General features: G+C 42.8%; 1 pseudogene; it reads left to right on the top strand.

Annotated features, from left to right (window-relative positions):
- LOC110206004 (glyceraldehyde-3-phosphate dehydrogenase-like) overlaps window positions 1-18,257 on the top strand; it is a 61,944-nt pseudogene extending 43,687 nt beyond the window's left edge.
- The last annotated feature ends 270 nt before the right edge of the window (window positions 18,258-18,527 follow it).

The following is an 18,527-nucleotide window of genomic DNA, read 5'->3' as shown; positions in this document are numbered from 1 at the left end:
GTGCACGGCCACCCCAGGGGTCCCACTGATCACCCCATCCCACTTAAAAGGTAATTATCTTTCTTAGGCAAGAATAGTCCTGGGCGGAATCAATCAACTGGTGGTGAATGAAGCCTGCACCTCTCCTGAAATCAAAGACATTTCATTTAGATGGGATAGGAGATTTACTTGGATTGGATGAACTTGGAAACAAGGAAGAACTCTCTCCGAACTGGGGAGACTGAGGAAGGAGCGGGGAATATTAAGAGCTGAGCCGGAAAGAATTGTCAGCACAGGTGAGACCAGTCAAAGGGCCAAGAGCAAGGAGGAAGGAGCAAAGGGGGGCGGTGGGGAGAGCCCGGCAGGCGTTGCAGAGCAAGGGACGTAAGACTCCTGCCACCAGCGGTCTGTGCCTCCACAAGAAAAGATCTGCTCTTTTCCCAACTTCCCTCCCTGTGCCTGTCTACCCACAGTCAATGCTTTCCTTGTTTCTGCACCCAAATGCTCCCATTAACCTGAATTTCAACCTAACCAAAAAAAAAAAAAGGCAAGGGTTAGCAAGACATAAATATAAATATATTAAAATGTATATTAGATAAATATATTCTTATTTAAATGCATTATATAAAATATACTTATATTTGTATACAAATATATTTGTTTAAATATATTATGTAAAATATATTTTATTTAAATATATCTCTATAAACATATTTTCTATTTAAATATATTTGTATTTAGAAATATTATATAAAATATCTTGATTGTTGAATATGTATTTATGTATTTATCAATTAAATATATTTACACATATAAATATATTCATATTTAAATATATATTCATCTATAATATATTTATATTTAAATACATTATATAAATATATTTGTATTTAAAGATATTATATGAATATAGTTATATTTAAATATATGTATATAAATATATTTATATTTAAATGTATATAAATATATTTATATGTTTATTTAAATATAAATGTAAATTAAGATAGACAGGCAAACCTCTGACTAAATGTTAGGAATTTTCCTAGCTAGGGGCTAGGAGCAATTCTGATTGTAACTTTTTGCTTCATAAAAACTCCCTGTAGCAGGAGAGGAGACGTTATGGACCTAAAGGGTCTTTATATTGTCTCAAGATTTTCAAAGGCTAATTATTGCAACAGGGGGTTATACATACTTACTCCAGTCCTTCTTTTCCCCATCAGGAACAACTACCCACCAAATCTGGACCATCCAAGTTGCCATCCCCCACCCCTAATAATATACTCAATTTTGGGATTCCATCATGGGACAGATTGGTGAGTGAGCAAAAACACCTATATCTGTACTTGTCTCTCCAACTAGCATGGAAGCTTCTTCAGAGCAGGAATTGTTTTCAAATCCAACCCCCTATGGGGCACCTAGGTGGTGCAGTGGATGGAGCACCAGCCCTAGAATCAAGAGGACCTGAGTTCAAATCTGGCCTCACTAGCTGTGTGACCCTGGGCAAGTCACTTAACCCCGCTGCCTCCAAAACAAAAACAAAAATAAATCCAACTCCCTAGAGCTAGAAGGAAGTTCAGAAGTCATCTAGTCCAAGGGCCTCATTTCAGTGATGATGAAACCAACCTTCAGAATGGTTTGATCCTCAGAGGGGGAGCTTGAAGTCACACAGCCTCCAGACCCACCATGTCTAGCTGGCTCCAGACCATGCTTCCTGGGATCATCCCAGTCATCCACAAGGATACCAGGGCCTCCCTCTGCCTCCTTAACCTGGTGCACTTCCCATCCCTTCCCCTCTGCCCCATCTGTTACTCTTCCTGTGAGAACGAGAATCAACTTTAGAACCGCCATTGCTAATGGAAAGGACATGATGGTCTACTGCCCTATGATCCATTACCGTCTAGACCAGAAGCCCCCACCCCCTGAAAGGTGTAATAGCTAGTAATCATAGGACCACAGATTTCAAGATGGAAAGGATTTCCTAAAGGCTTCTGAGTCCAACTCCATCATTTTATCGATAAAGAAACTGAGTCCCAGAGAGGTCAAGTGACTTACCCAGGGTCACCCCAACTAGTAAAGTTTGAGGCAGGTCTCACTCTAGATCCAGCACCTAGCTGCCTTCCTGTGTTATACCCCTCCCCTCCCCCTCTAGAATATAAGTTTCTTGAGAGCAGGAACCATCTCACTTTTGTATTTTCTCCTTAACACTTAGAACAGTACCTGCCACATTGTATGTACTTAATAAATGCTTGCCAATTGACTGAAAAGTATGTGATCTTGAAGACTCAGGTGAGGCACTCTTGGCTAGAAGTCAATGACTTGGTTGACTGATTATTTGCCAAGAATATTTAAAAGTCAATATAAGGATCCTGGATCTAAAGTTGGAAGAGACCTCAAGGTCAGCTAATCCACCTTCCTTATTCTATAGATAAGGAAACTGAGGGTCATACAGATGGGAAGCATCAGTGGAAAGATTGGAACCCTTGTCTTATGATCTCAGAGCCAAGGTTCTTTCCACTGTGCCACGCTGCCTAAGTGTCAGAGAAGCAGGCATTGTTTGTTAGGAGCTTGAAAGTTTTACTGAAATGCCGCCATCTTGGTAGCAGCTGAATTTGTTTAAGACCAGTCCTCCAGGCATGGGAAGGTCTTTCCATGTAAGGCCACCTACCAGCCAGGAGACTGGAGGTAGGAGAGGATTTAAAGAAATTAAAGAAAGTGAGACTCAGAGCTGAAGGCCTGATTACAAATCATATCTTATAACTCCTTCATTTTCCAGATGGAAAACTGAGGTACAGAGAGGAAGATCCCCATTCACACTCTGAGCTTCATTCCCACACCACCAACTGCCTATCGGACAATCAAACTGGCTGTATTAGAGACAGCTCAAACTCAACAAAGTAGGAGTCATTGTCTTTTCCTTTAATCCCATCCCTCTTCTGAAGCTCTGTGTCCATCAAAAGTACCTCCATTCTTCCAGTCTCCCAGGTTGGAAATTTTGGCATTGTTTTTGACCCCTCACTTCCTGTCACCCCACATATCCAATCAGTTGCCAAAAAACGTGATTTCTACCTCCAGAACATCCCTCTCCTCTGACCCCTTCTCTCCATTTACACGGTGACTGTGTAAATCTCTTCATCTCTTGCCTAGATCATTACAACAGCCTCCTAATGGGTTTCCTCAAGACTTTCCCCATTCCAGTTACTGTCCATGCTGCCGCCAAAGTGATTTTTCCTAAGTGTAGATTGGATCGTGTCATTCTCCTACTCAAGAAAACTCCGGTGGCTCCCTACTAGCCATAGGATCAAATATCAGCTCCTCTGTTTAGCTTTTAATGCCCTACCCAACTGATCTTTCCAGCCTTGCTGGACATCACTCCCCCTCCCGCACTGCACAATCCAGCCAAACGTCCTTCTCGGTGTTCCTCAAACAATACGCGATCTCCCCTCTCCAGGCTATTCCAGGTGCCTGGAATGCCCTCCCTCCCTACTTCTACTGTGTCTCTTCTTTCAAGATACAGCTCAATCATAATCTTCTCCATGAAGCCTTTTCTGATCCCTCCCTCTCTCCCCAACTATATTACCTTGAACCACTTTGTATGTATTTGTATTTATTCTGTGTTCTTATATGTATCCTTGTGATCTCCCCTGTCAGAACATAAGTTCCTTCAGGGCAGAAAGGGTTGCATTCACTGTAGTTGCAGCCCCTGTACCTAACACAACACCTGGCTCAAAGGAGATGCTTCATATTTGTTGATTGCTTCATCCGTTGAAATTCCTTGCCCAAGGCCACACAGGTACTGAGAATAGTTGAGATTTCAACATAGGTCTTCTGGATGCCATATAAATTCCCTTTCTACTGTCTCATGCTTCCTCTTAGAGTAGACAGTGGCAGAACCATATAGTTGAAAGGGACTTCACAGGTCCAAGGCCAACTCATACCTGACCAGGAACATGGTGGACACCATTCTCAACAGGTAGCCATGCAACTTTTGATAGAAGGTCTCTACTATGGAGGAACTCACAGCCCGCTGACACAACCTATTCCACTTTTGAATAGCTTTGAATGTCAGGAAGGTTTTCCTTAAGCCAGATTGAACGATGCTGCTCTACAGTTTTCCCTCATCTGTCTTGTTTCTTCGTTCGGGGAACAAGAATGATAGAGTTCAAACACAGAACAATAGAGGGTATGGGGAATACAGAATGTCAGAGTTGGGAGGTCCCTTAGAACACAGAATATCAGACCTGGGAAGGATCTTAGAACACAGAAGAACCTGGAAGGAATCTTGGAAATAAAATGTTAGAATTTAGGCCACAGTGAGGGAGACAGTGGGTGAGGCAGAGCTGGGGGAGAGGGGTCCTTGCTGGAATCTTCTCAGTCCTAGCACATGGGTCATCATCTGTGTGTGTTCTTCCAGGGCCAGTACTTTTCCTCCAAATCCCTACAGAGCTAGCCTAGGCATTTTCTATTTTCATAGTTCTTGCCTCTCCAGATCGGCCTCGGCCACGCTGGGGACAGGAGGGAGGGGAGGCAGGAGGAGGAGGGGGAGGCTGCTGTCTTCTCCGCCGCCATGGTACAACAGGTCACCGCAGGGCCTTCCACAGAGGCCCCGTGTGGGGAGGGCCTGGCAGGCATTGCAGACTCCCCGGCCTGTTTATGACCAGTGAAGTCACCGACAGCTCGCTGTTTACACATTTACTCTCATAATATTTGTTCCCGTGTTACCATTATTCCTCTCTGCTGAGGGCTGATGGCAGATGCAGAGGACAACCACCGCCCCACCAAGGCTTTCAGCTTCAACAATTTGCTTCCTCCTTACCCACCCAACCCCTTCCAAAGAATGGCTGGGTTTTCTGAAATAGTCCTACTAAATAAATCGTCAGGGCCTGGGAGTCACAAGACCTAGGTACTAGTCCTGGGTCTGTTGCTCAGCCCCCATGTAGCCTCTGCCTCTGTGACCTCGGCTTCCTCATCTGTAAAATAAGAGGGTGGGAAGAAATGATCTCTGAATCCCTTCAAACTCAACATTCTGTGTTCTAAGGCCCCTCCCTTCTCTGTTTTCTGTTTGTTACCTGTGTTTTCAATAGCATCCTTTGCATCTTTGGCAGTAATGAAATTGCCCCTTTGGACTTCTCACCAGCTAACCAACCTGTCCTAATCAGTCTATCTGTCTAGATATTCATTGTGGTGAGGTAGAAAGAAGATTGAATCTGGAGGTAGGGACATATGAGTTTTTTCCTTGCTCTGCTGTTAACTGTATGACCTTGGGCAAGTCATCCAGCCAAGGTGTTTTTCCCCCTTATGAAATGCTCCCTTAATTTCCAAGGTCCCTTTCTACTCTGAAATCCATTCACTTAAGAAAGGGACGTAGGTCCATCATATTCGAGCCCTTCGTTTTACAGATGAGAAAGCCAAAGACCAGAGCAGAGAAGGGACTTGCCCAAGGTCACACAGCATTACCCAAGGTCGTACAAATAGTTGGTGACAGTTTCAGAGACTAAAACTGGTCTTTGGCTTCCTCTTTCACTCCCCTTCCTAATGCTTTCAAAACGAAAGACTTCTCACCGGCTAGACTTGCACTGGGCAGGATTTGACCAGAGGCAGGGCTAAGACTTTAATCATTTCCTGAGTTCCCTCCATTCTTTAGGGGAGAGCTGCCCGGGAAGCCTTTCAGGAGTAAAGAGTGGCTGCATGGGGTAGGGTATACACAAATGCTATGTGGCAGCACTGCCCTCTAGTGTCCTATCCTTGGAGGGACTCGAACCAGCCATTCGTGGCAATAACTCCTCACTTTAACCTTTTTGGGGTCCTGTACCTCGAGGGTAGTCTGGCAAGGCCTAAGAATGCTTTCTCAGAAGAATGTTTTAATGGCATAAAAATAAAACACAATAATATTAAAACTTAAACCAATTACATGGAAGTATCGTTATCACAAGTCAGCTAAATGGCCTGGTGGATAGAGTGCCAGGCCTAGAGTCAGGAAGACTCATCTTCCTGAATTCAAATCCAGACTCAGGCACTTACTAGCTGTGTGACACTGGGCTAGTCACTTACCACTGTTTGCCTCAGTTTCCTCATCTGTAAAATGACCTGGAGAAGGAAATGGCAAACCACTCCAGGATCTTTGCAAAGAAAACCCCCAGTGGGGTCGCAAAGAGTCAGACCCAACTGAAAACGACTGAACACAGCTATCACAACATACCTTTTTTTTTTAATTTCACAGATAACCCCCTTGCTGTACAATGCTAGGATTCATAAAGCACTTTTCTTCAAACATTCCCTACAGAAATTATTATTTCCCTTTTACAGTCGAGGAAACAGAAACTCCAAACCATTCATTGTTTGTCCAAGTGATTGGTCCAAGATAGGTAAAATGAGGCACAGGCATGACTTTCAAGTCAGATAAGAAATGCTACTTTGTACAGAAAGCCTTTCCCAACCCCTCTTATTTCAGATGCCTCCCTTCTGTTGATTATTTCCTATTTATCTTGTCTATAGCTTATTTGCACATATGTATTTGTATGCTGTCTCTTCCATTAGACAGTGAGGTCTTCCAGGGTAGGGACTCACTCAATCTTTTTGCTTTTCATTGTATCCTCTTTAACATGGTGCCTGACACATAGTAGGGGCTTAATAAGTATTTATTGACTGATAAGCAGACCAGAGAGTAATTCCCTGACTCTTCAGCATTATTAAATCATAGAACCAATCAGTTGACCTGTATTTTTAAGCACCAGGTGAGAGGTCATGTGGTGTAGTAGAAAGAACACACCTGTTGTGTTCAGAGCCAAAAAGATCTGGGTTTTCAAGTCCCACCCCTGACATTCTGACAGTGTGACCCTAACCAGGCGTGTCAGTTAATCTCTCAGTGTCCCCAGACAATTCTATAAAGCTATAAATTGCAGAGAAGGTGCCAATCTGTGTTGGTAGGGGAAGTTCCTCCCTACATGAATGAAATCATTCAGTTCTGTCCTTTCAGTCACGTCCAACTCTTCATCACCCCATTGGGGATTTTCTTAGCAAAGATACTTGAGTGATTTGCCATTTCCTTCTCCAGCTTACTTTCCATATGAGGAAACTGAGTCAAACTGAGTTGAATGACATAACTCCATAGCCAACTTAACCTGTCTCCTCAACAGTGACTTTCCCAGGATCACACAGCTAGAAATGTCTGATGCCAGATTTGAACTCAGGAAGATGAGTCTTACTGACTTTAGGCCCAGTACTCTATACAGTATGCCACCTAGATGTGTCATGAAATCACAGGACTGGTAAAAAATAAAATTGTGGTGGGGGAAGACAGAGAGAGAGAGAGAGAGAGAGAGAGAGAGAGAGAGAGAGAGAGAGAGAGAAACCTTCAAGGAGCTCACATTCTATCAAGGGAAATATGTATATATACAAAATATAGTAAAAATAAATGCAAGGTAATTTGGGGGGGATGCAGGGTGGAGGAACAGCAAGAGATCAGTACAACAGCTGGGATGCCAACCAATAGAACCATGAAAGTCATTTGGGCACCTCTACCCACATCTGTTTCCACTCCAATATTCCTTTCTCTTTGTTTTCCCTTTTGGTCCAAAGCCTCCTGTCGACCCATCCATCTATTAATCTTCAGATGATCCCATCAGAATGATTAAGTCCCTCCAATGAACAACCTTCCCATCAAAGGACTTCAGGTGAGTAGCCAGGTTGGGGATGAAGATGAGTTGTGAAGAACAGCATACGTCCATTTTGGACCTGGCATGTGGGACTCCAGCATATGCGGTGAATGAGAGTCTAGAATCAGGAAGGGGGACGGAGTGAAGATTCCTATATACACAGAGACAGATGCACACAGAGGGGGGAGGGCTGTGTTTATATCCTTAGGCCAGAGGGGAGTACAGAGACGAGGCTGGGCTGATTGATTAGCTCCTTATCTGTTCTGTCAAGCTCAGAAAGAAGCACATGGGCCCCCTGAGAGCAACGTGCTATGGCCTTTTCCAAGCTCAGAGTCCTATATAGAGCATCCCAGGGAAGGGACCCCACACAAAGCCTTGCCTGTGCTTGAGCATTGCATCAACTCGCAGAATCTGAGTGGCTGGGGACCCCACCACAGGGGATCTAGTCAGATTCTACCTGGATAAGGATCCTTTCTACATGAACATTAGCAAATAGTCCGATAGCCTTGCATTAAAAAAAAAAAAGAAATCCTCCACTGAAGGCTTAGCTGAAATTTCACATTTAAAAATGAAATGTCAAATGTCAGAGCTGAGAGGGAACTTGGAATACAGAATGTCAGTTGTGGGGGTGAGTGGGATGTATGAACCTTAAAACACAAAATGTCAGTTGAGGGGGGAGGTGTGAACCTGAATATACAGGATGTCAGAGCATGGAGTTTTAAAGAGTGGAGAATATCTCAGAACCTCAGTTCTCAAAGTGTATCTGAGAACCCCTGGGAGTTCCTGAGACCCTTTCAGGAAGGTTCAAGAGGTCAGAACAATTTTTATAATACTGAGATTTTTTTTCCCTATTAAAATATTCCTCCCTTTTCCAACTGCATCTCTGTGTAAGACCAGATTTTCTTCATGTGTTTGCCACCAAGATAACATATTGCAACAGACTGAATGCAGAAACAGATGTGAGAAACTAAATGTCTTCTATGAAGCCAGATAATAAAGAGATTTGCAAAAGTATGTGAAACAATGCCACTCTTTTCACTAATTTTTTTTTTGTTTTTGGAAAATGTTATTTCCACAAAAAAGTTATTGAGGTTAACCTATAATGGGTTTATTATTGTTATTTTAAAATGAATTAATATTTAGATATTTTAAAATGTTACTGGTTTTTGTTTCCAACATGATAAATATCGATAGGTATGACCTACATAAACAAAGCTCTTTGGGGTCCTCAATAATTTTTAAGAGTGTAAAGGGATGCTGGGATCAAAAAGTTTGAAAAGTAATGATTTAGAACATAAAATGCCACAGCTTAGGTGGGAAGCTTACAACATAGACATTCTTACAACATAGATGTCAGGGCTGGGATAAACTTCAGAATATATAGAATGTCAAGACTGGGAAGGACCTTAGGACAGAGAAGGTAATAACTTTGAGGGCCCTTATCCCATAGAATATTAGAATTAGAAGTGACCTTAAGATATGGAATGCCAGAGCTGGCAGGGACCTTAAGAAATACAGTATCTTAAATACATTATGCTAAAGGAGACCCAAAAAAATACTGAAGAAAATAACACCTTAAAAAATAGCCTAACCCAAATAGCAAAAGGAGTCCAAAAAGCCAATGAGGAGAAGAATGCCCTAAAAAGTAAAATTAGCCAAATGGAAAAGGAAGTCCAAAAGCTTACTGAAGAAAATACTTCCTTAAAAACTAGGATGGAGAAATTGGAAGCTAGTGACAATTTGAGAAATAAAGGCATTGTAAAACAAATCCAAAAGAATGAAAAAATAGAAGAGAATGTGAAGTATCTCATTGGAAAAACAACTGATCTGGAAAATAGATCCAGGAGAGATAACTTAAAAATTATTGGACTATCTGAAAGGCATGATCAAAAAAAGAGCCTAGACATCATCTTTCAAGAAATTATCAAGGAAAACTGCCCTGATATTTAAGAACCAAAGGGCAAAATAGAAATGGAAAGAATCCACCGATCGCCTTCTGAAAGAGATCCCCAAAGGAAAACTCCTAGGAATATTGTAGCCAAATTCCAGAGTTCCCAGGTCAAGGAGAAAATATTACAAGCAGCCACAAAGAAATAATTCAAGCATTGTGGAAACGCAATCAGGATAACACAAGATTTAGCAGCTTCTACATTAAGGAACTGAAGGGCATGGAATAGAATATTCCAGAGAGCAAAGGAGATAAGATTACAACCAAGAATCACCTACCCAGCAAAACTGAGTATAATCCTTCAGGGCAAAAAATGGTCATTCAATGAAACAGGGGGGACTTTCAAGCAGTCCTGAGGAAAAGACCAGAGCTAAATAGAAAATTTGACTTTCAAATACAAGACTTAAGTGAAACATGGAAGAGGTAAACAGGAAAGAGAAATCATAAGAGACTTATTAAGATTGAACTGTTTACATTCCTGCATGGAAAGATGATATTTGTAACTCATGAGAACTTTGTCAGTATTGGGGTAGTGGGAGGGGAAAAAATTATATGTCTGTATACATAGGTAGAGGGCACAGGGTGAGTTGAAGATGAAGGGGTGATATCTGGAAAATAAAATTAAGGAGTGAGAGAGGATTATACTGGGAGAAGTAGAATGGGGTAAATTATCTCACATGAAATAGGAGAAAAGGCTTTTACAGTGGAGGGGAAATGGGGGGTGGTGAGAAAGAATGAGTGAATCTTATTCTCATAGGATTTGGCTTAAGGAGAGAATAACATACACAGTGGGGTATGGAAATCTATCTTACCCTACAGGAAAATAAGGGGGGAAGGGGACAAGAGAGCAGGGGGGTTGATAGAGGGGAGGGCAGATTGGGGGAGGGGATAATCAAAAGCAAACACTTCTGAGGAGGGACAGGGTCAAAAGAGAGAATAGAATAAATGGGGGGTAGGAGAGGATGAAGGGAAATATACTTAGTTTTTCACAACATGACTACTATGGAAGTGTTTTGCATGACTACACATCTATAGCCTGTATCGAAATGCTTGCCTTTTCAATGAAGGTGGGTGGGGAGGGAGAAAGGGAGAAAATTTGTAACCCAAAGTTTCAAAAACAAATGCTAAAAATAAAAATTAAATTAAGAAATGCAAAAAAAAAAAGACAGTTCCTTCTGTCAAAGAGCTCACAGGGGAAGACAGCGTGCTAGCAACTTTGTACAATCAAGGTATAAATAAGATAAATTTGGAATAATTAACAGACAGTAACTAGACAGCAGTACAATTAGATGGGTTTGGAAGCAGTTGAATGGCTTAACCCAAAGAACAGTCATTAATGGTTCCAAGTCAAGTTGGGAAGATGTCTTCCAAGGAACTCCCCTACCCTACACCCAAGGATCTGGACTGCCCTTAGGCTATTTAACATGTTTATCAATCATTCAACAAAGGCAAAGATGGCCTATTTATCAAGTTTGCAAACTCAAAGTTTACTAAGTACAGGCTCTGTGCTAGGCCCTGGGGATACAACGAAATAAAAATCTGCCCTCAGGAAGTTTACTTTCTTTTTTTTTTTTGCAAGGCAATAGGGAGTAAGTGACTTGCCCCAAGTCATACAGCTACTAAGTGTTATGTGTCTGAGGCCAAATTTGAACTCAGGTCCTTCTGACTCCAGGGCCTGTGCTCTATCCATGCAACATCTAGCTGCTCAGGAAGCTTACCTTCTACAGTGGAATATGACATCCATAAAAGGAAGTAAACACATATAATAATGCAAAATCATTTCAAGAAGGATAGAGTGAGAATAACTGGGAGAGGATTTGTGTAGGAAGACATACCTGAGTTACTCTTTGAAGGAAGTTAAGAGTCCTTGGAAGCTGCAGTGAGGAGGTAGAATGTTCTAGATGACACCAACCAGGGAGGGATACATTGAATGATGTGGTCAGGATTCCCGAAGGTCTTGAGAGTTTAGACTATTGGGCCAGACTGAGTAAGATCACACTTAATAAGGATAAATCTAAAGTCTTACATGTTGGTTCCAAAAATCAGCTCCACAAAGACAATGTGAGGAAGGCACAGGGAAACAGTTCAATCAAAAAAAAAATCTGAGGGTTTTAGTGCCCCCAGGAAAAAAAAAAAAAGAGGCACTTAAAAAAAAACCCTCTCCAAGACAAAGCTCAAGCCAAGTATGAGTCAAAGTATGATATGGTAGCCAAGAAACGGACAGAGATCCTAGGCTGCTTTAAGAGAGGTAGGCCTAAGAAGATGACAGTCTCTCTGTATCATACATTGGTCAGAACATTTAGGAAGAACATTGACCAGCAGGAAAGCATCCAGAGGAGGGCTGCTAGCATGGTGAAAAGTCTCAAGTTAAGCCATGGGAAATCCATTGAAGAATCCAAGAGAAGAGTTACGGAAAGCATGTTAGCTGCCTTCAAGTATTTGTAGGTCTGTCCCAGAGAAAGGCAGCTAGGTGGCATAGTGGATAGACTTCTGGGCCCAGATGCTAGAAGACTCATCTTGGTGAATTCAAATCTGGCCTCAGATACTTTCTAGCTGTGTTACCCTAGGTAAGTCACTTCACCCTGTTTGCCTCAGTTTCTCATCCATAAAATGAGCTGGAGAAAGAAATGGCAGACCACTCTAGTATCTTGACTAAGAAAATTCCAAATGGGGTCATGGAGAGTCCAAGCCAACTGAACAGCAGCAACCCATAGAACAGAAAATACACTTATTCTCTCTGGCCTCAGAAGGCAGAATTAGAAACAACAGATAGCAGTTGCAAAGATGAACATTTGAATGGATGAACTAATTAATTACACCCATTTATTGAGTGTTTACTATGTGCCTGGCACTATGCTGAATGCTGGGGACACAAAAACAAGGGAGCAAGACTGTCCTTGCCCTCAAGAAGCTTACATTCTAACAGGGGAAAACAACATATCCCGGGGAATTAGTGTTGAAAGGTAGGACAGTGAGAGGGAAGGGAAGGGACAAGCCAGACTAGGAAGTGGTAGGGCCAGGCACCAGGCTAGATAAAGTGAAATCTCCCCAGTTATAGCTCTAGGCTTGATGGAATCAACCAATCATTTAACACGCGTCTACAAAGACCCCACACTGCCAGGCTGGGGTTAGAACTGTAAAACTGAGATAGCTCCTCCCCTCAGGAGCTTACCTTTTAATGGGAGGAGGCAATCCGTAAAAAGAGGGGGAGGGAGGATGAGATCAGGGGGTACCCGGGCCAGGCGCATTTTGTTCCACAGAGTTAAAACCAGGCAGAGCAGCAGATGCAGAGCGGAATAAGGCAGAAAAGTCCAGTTTCTGCCCTCTGTTAAGGAAGGCATTGGGAGGAGTTTTAGTGTTCCACCCTCCAGCCCTCCAATCAGAGGGGAGATGAGGTTGAGGGAGGTGGGGTCAGTCAAGCCTTGAGTTAGCAGCATTGTGATGGGATTAGAGTACTAGCTGTATAGCATCAAGCAATTCACTTAATCTCTCTCAGCCTCAGTTTCCTCCATAAAACGGAGTTAATAACAGCACCTGACTTACAGGGTTATGAGATCATAATTTAACTTTGCTAACCTTAAGGCACTATATAAATGTGTAGTAGTAGAAATAGTAGTAGTAGTAGTAGTAGTAGTAGTAGTAGTAGTAGTAGCAGTAGTAGTAGTAGCAATAGTAGTAACAGTAGTAGCAATAGTAGTAACAGTAGTAATAGTACTAGTAGTAGCAGTAGTAGCAGTAGTAGTAGCAGCAACAGTAGTAGTAGTAACAGCAGTAGCAGCAGCAGTAGTAGTATAAACTATACATAGTAGCAGTACTAGTAGCAGCAGCAGCAGCGGTAGTAGTGTTATCCAAAGTGTAATGGGCTGCTTTAGAAAGTAGGGGGTTCCCACTCGTTGGCTCTCCTCAGACAGAGGTTGAATGATTTCTTCTGGGGCGTGATGGGGTGAGGATCCTTTTTCAGATATAGTTCTGCCAAAGTCCATCACCCTCTGAGATTCTGTGGTTTTGTGGAAGGGATCTTAGAACACAGGCTGTTAGAACATAGAATTTGGGAGGTAGCAAGTCACCTAGAGATCCAATCCAACTCCCTTGCTTTAACAGATGAGGAAACTGAGGCCCAGAGATGCCTTGGGTTGCTACAGAAACAAATCACATTTATTCAAAGACGGTGTCTGGATCTCAGTTCTAGAAAACAAGGTGATTTTTTCACACACTTCAGGGATTAGGCTTCATTTTGGTCAACTCAGGAGCGCCTCAGTTCCCAAAGGGGTCTGGTAGACCCTAGACTCAGTTAGGTAACCTGGGTTCAGCTCCACAGCAAACATTCTACTCCTACCTCAAAGGGTTGTTGTGAGGAAAGCCTTCTGGGAACATTGCTTCCTGTCTCTGAACCTTGGTCTTCTCATCTGTAAAATGGGAAGAGAATAAGCCTTACACCCTCATCCTGGCAACATAGCCATGAGGTACAGGCTTTATAAACTGTAAGCACACATAAAGTGTTTCGCAATAGTCTGCTCTTCCGTCCTCTTGCCTCATTTCTCTACCCACTCCAAATCATTCTGCCAAAGTAATTTTCCTGAAGTACAGATCTGACCTTGTCACTTCCCTACTGAAAATGCTCATCTATTGACTCAAAATCAAATTTTATATAGCATTCATTTCATTCTTGAACAATTTAATTGTTTGTGTGTTTTATAATATCTAGCACGTATATATTACTTTAAGGTTTGTAAAGCACTTTATGTATGTTATCTCATTTCAATCAGTCAACTAACATTTATTAAGGGCCTACTATGTACCAGGTATTGTACTAAGTGCTATGCCAAGCTCTTGGGATCCTTACAATAACCTTGGAAGCTAAGTGCTAATGTTATTATCCCCATTTCACAGATGAGGAAACTGAGGCAGACAAGCTGTGTGACTTGCCTAGTATCACATGGATAGGAAGTATCTGAGGCAAGGTATGAACTCAGGTCTTCTTCACCCCAAGTCTAGCACTCTCTCCATTGTATCACCTAGCTGACTTCACGATGTACATACTTAAAAGTGTAGCAATACACCTATGTAATTTATAAATAAGTAAATATAGACATATCAAGAGTACATACTCAATTTTTTTAACTGACAGAGGTGTGTAATCAACAGTGGCAACTGCTGCTATAAATGGAACAAGGCCAGGGATGTTGACCGTACTTGTATTCCTTCAGTGGGTAGAGAAGACTGAGCTTAGAACCCAGTAATCAAAAGTGAGCATGTGAACTTACTTCAAGGTCGCCTACAAAGAAAGCTCGTCTACAGCCTTCCTGTGAATGTGTGAGTCCTGGGCATCGAAAAGATTGACACAAGATGGCGCCCTTGGAAAGTGAATGTATTGGAGCCCAACATCATCTTAACTGGAAGAATTAAGAACCATGGGTTTTCCAGCAAGATAATTGTAGAGGGATTTCTCTAAACAATCAATCTCTCTCTCTCTCTCTCTCTCTCTCTCTCTCTCTCTCTCTCTCTCTCTCTCTCTCTTTCCCTTTCTCTCTCTCTCTCTCTCTATCTCTTTCTCCCTTTCTCTCTCTCTCCCCTCCCTCCCTCTCTCTCTGTCTCTCTTTGTGTCTCTGTCTCCCTCTATCTCTTTCTACATCTCTTTGTCTCTGTGTGTCTCTCTCTGTCTCTTTGTCTGTTTCTATCTATCTGCCTCTCTCTCATAACCATCTCAACCCCCATATTTTTGTGTGTGGGGGGGGTTGTTTGTTTATTTGTTTTTGCAGATGAAGTGACTGAGCTCCAAGAGCTGGAAGGGACTTTGGAGACTGTCTAGAGAAACCAACACCTTAATTTTTCAGATGAGGAAACTGAGGCCCAGGGAACTTAAGCGTCTTGCTGAGAGTCATAGTAAGACTCAGCAGCGGGATATGAACGGGAATCCTCTGACTCCAGAGCCAGTGCTCTTCACACATACAACACTAACTTGTTACTTGGCTGGCATGGCAGCACAATTATAGTGCAAAGTTCAATGGGACTTGGAGTTAAAAAGAGCTGGGGGTAAGTCTTGACTCAGCCACATCCCCTCACTGTTCTCTGAGCCTCTCCTGAGCCTTAGTTTCCTCTTCTGTAAAATGAGGAGCTTAGATCAAAGTCTAAGCCACCCCTTCCTAGCTTCCTAGGACACTTTCTCTGTTCTAAGGGCCCTCCCAGCTCTGACAGCCTGTGTTTTAAGGTACTTCCTAGCTCTCCAAGTCGATGCTCAACAGTCTTCTTCAGGTCTAATGTTCTCTGTTCTAAGGCTCTTTTCAGCTCTCACAGTCAAAATGTTGAGTACCATGGAGAGTGGTAGGCTTAGCACCTGAGGACATGGGCTCCAAACCCGGCTCAGCTACTTATTATTCGCATGTCTTTGGTTGAGTGGATTTGATTGATTGAGAGGGCTTGTTTTCAGTGGAGGCTGATTGATCACTTATCAGGGATATCGCAGAAGAGATGTGTGTGCAGGAGTAGGTTGAAAGAAAGGACTTCTGAGGTCCCTTCCAATGGAAATCTTGTGAAGCCTTTGGTCAGTGCAGACTCACAGAATCAATGTTGGAATCAATCCATCCATTTTCTTTTGCCTTCAAACTAACTGCCTCCTTTGCCTGAAAGTACTCTCCTCCTCTGCCTCATAGCACCCTTCTGTCTCATCCTTTAAGACACAGCTCAAACACACACGTGAAACCTTTCCTGATCCCCCTAAGTACTAGTGCCCTCCTCCCTATCTTGTATTTGACTGCCTTATATATTTATTTCTACTGATTCTTTTTTTTTTAACATTTTATAACTATTGAAGCAAAGTTCAATTTAGGTTTTGGGGGGGTCATTGGGGTTAAGTGACTTGCCCAGGGTCACACATCTAGTAAGTGACAAGCATTTGGTCTGAGGCCGGATTTGCACTCAGGTCCTCCTCACTCTATCCACTTCACCACCTAGCTGCCCCTCAATTTAATTTTGATCCACATTGACGGTAAGCTTTTGAGAGTGGTGACAGGCACATGAGTAACCACACGGTATCAGCTTGTTAGATGAATCTTCATTCTTGTTGCGTTTCCTGGACAGACACACTCAGATACAGAATGGGACATTCCTTATTCCTTTGGCCCAACCAACTTTGTTGACTCTGGTATCAATGTCTATGTCTGGAGCTGCTGTTTCTTCCATAGCAAATTTGTGAATTTCCTTCAGAGGCTGAGGAGCTTAATTTCTGAAGCCTGCTGCAAGGATACGTTCGTGAATATTGATGGTGTGCTCTCTGGTCACCACTCGTTGGTGGCAGAACACCCCTTCTTTTTCTCTCCACATTTCTTTACAGGAGCCATCCTGCCCTGGGACCAGGTCAGAAAAGAAGACTGAGCCTCTTTATATTTACTCTGTACAGACTTGCGGAGCGTGCTCAAAACTATCCTTCCAGAGGGGTTCTACAGAGCATGAGCTCATCATCTCTACCTGTTGGACATAGAGTTAGGGCTGGTGGGAGACAGTGCAGCCTTCCCAGCGCTCACTGGACTCTTCGACTCAGCTCAAAAAGTCAACACGCTTCACAGCCAGAAGGAAAAGAAGGCAACTGACTTCTTGGAGCCGATAGCTTGCTTTCACATCACCCCTGAGCCCACTGGCTCTTTGGCTCAGCAGCCAATCATAGATCTTCATCATCAAGTGGTCGTGTCTGAGCAGAAGTATCCATGAAGTAGATTGGAAATGGGAAGAGATTATGAGGGCATATTGTGTGCACCCTGGCAGGAAGGGCAGATCTGCACACACCCCGTGCCCCGTCAAACTTTGCTAAGTATTTGTGTCCTCCCTGTCAGAGTGGAAGCTCCCTAAGGGTGGCAACTTTCCTTCTTTGTTTTTCTGTCCCCAAAACCTAACACAGTGCCTGGAACATAGCAGGCACTTAATAAATGATAGTTGATTCATTGATTGATTCCAGCTCCTTGATTCTGTGAGTCTCCATTGGTCAAATACCTCATAAGATTTCCATTTATTGCATCCCTTTGTTTAAAGCCTAAAGAAAGGAACCAGGCAAAAACATCCTTCTGTCCACCTGGCAGAATTGAACAGAAACTTCAGTGGGAAATTGAAAAAGCCTTAACAGGAAGTCAGAGGACCTGAGCTGGAGACCCAGCTCCACCAAGTACTAGTCAAGTGACCCTGGGCCCAGAGAGCCTCAGTCTCCTCATCTGTAAAATGGGGTCAGGGATTTCAGTGCTTACCTCCCTCCCAAACCATAGAAATTCAAGCTATTTATATTTATACACACATACACACACACACACACACACACATATGTATGGAAGTATATATATATGTATGTATGTATATATGTATATATATGTGTGTATATGCCATAACGATAATAAATTCGCACATGTATGTTTCTTCTTTTTCCCTTCATGTGCCTTCTTTCATACTAATTAGTCTTCTAACCAGAAATAGGCACCCTGAATACAGCCTCATTTTACCCTCAGTCCAGAGAGAACAGAAATAATGAAGCTGATAGAGGCTCAGGCTTGATCTCGTGTCTTTATCAGTTTCATCTTAGAAAAGCCAACGGAGGTGCTGGCAGAAGAATTCTAATTGCTACCAAGGCGTCCCCGGACGTGCTGCCTGGCTTGTTTGAAGTGGGCTGCGGTAGGGCAGTGGCGATGCGGCGGCATTAGCGCCAGAGCTGGGGGGCTGTCTCCAAAACCCTCCACACCCACCAGAAACGTTCTCTGAAGGTCGCTGCCAAGGGCATCGGAAGCTTGGAAGTGTTTGCTGGGTTACAGCCGTTTGTTGGATGACATTTTCTTCGGTTTTCTTGGTACAGAAAGGAAATCCCAGTTGTCAGAGCTTTAAGCATATCTGAAATGCCTGCTTTGCAGAATGCGCAGTGACCACCAAGTCACAGCAAGGGCAGGCCCTATCTCCTCTTCAAATTGGCAGGCTTT

The sequence above is a fragment of the Phascolarctos cinereus genome, unplaced genomic scaffold, assembly GCF_003287225.1.
Source record: "Phascolarctos cinereus isolate Bilbo 61053 unplaced genomic scaffold, phaCin_HiC Scaffold_726;HRSCAF=1367, whole genome shotgun sequence".
Lineage (NCBI taxonomy): Eukaryota > Metazoa > Chordata > Mammalia > Diprotodontia > Phascolarctidae > Phascolarctos > Phascolarctos cinereus.
The sequence above is the reverse complement of the archived record's forward strand: the minus strand, read 5'-3'. Positions and strand labels throughout refer to the sequence as shown.